Consider the following 382-nt stretch of genomic DNA (forward strand, 5'->3'; position numbering starts at 1 on the left):
GTTGTAACAGAAAATATTTAATTTTTAATACTGCTACACGAGTTTAAATGTAAGGTTCATCACTTTATTTGTACATTAGATTTCATTATAGTCGTCATAAGGCTTCGTTTTTGTAAATGAAGCCATACGAATGATATAGAAATCTTTAGCAGCACATGGCAACAAGGATATTATTTTTTGAAATATCTACTAGTAGCTTTCAGTTTACATCCTGAGGAAATGTTTGTGATTAACTTTGACGCCCTAGCAGCATAAATTTCATTAAATCGACTTACCTATGATTAGTTAAATGTACAAGATATACTGGAACATCCTGTATATGAACAGATACATAAACGCAGATACTGTAAGGAAACGGGTGCAGGTGAAAAGAAAAAAGTAG

The sequence above is a fragment of the Anoplophora glabripennis genome, unplaced genomic scaffold (genome assembly GCF_000390285.2).
Source record: "Anoplophora glabripennis isolate ALB-LARVAE unplaced genomic scaffold, Agla_2.0 scaffold3, whole genome shotgun sequence".
In the NCBI taxonomy this organism is placed as follows: Eukaryota; Metazoa; Arthropoda; class Insecta; order Coleoptera; family Cerambycidae; genus Anoplophora; species Anoplophora glabripennis.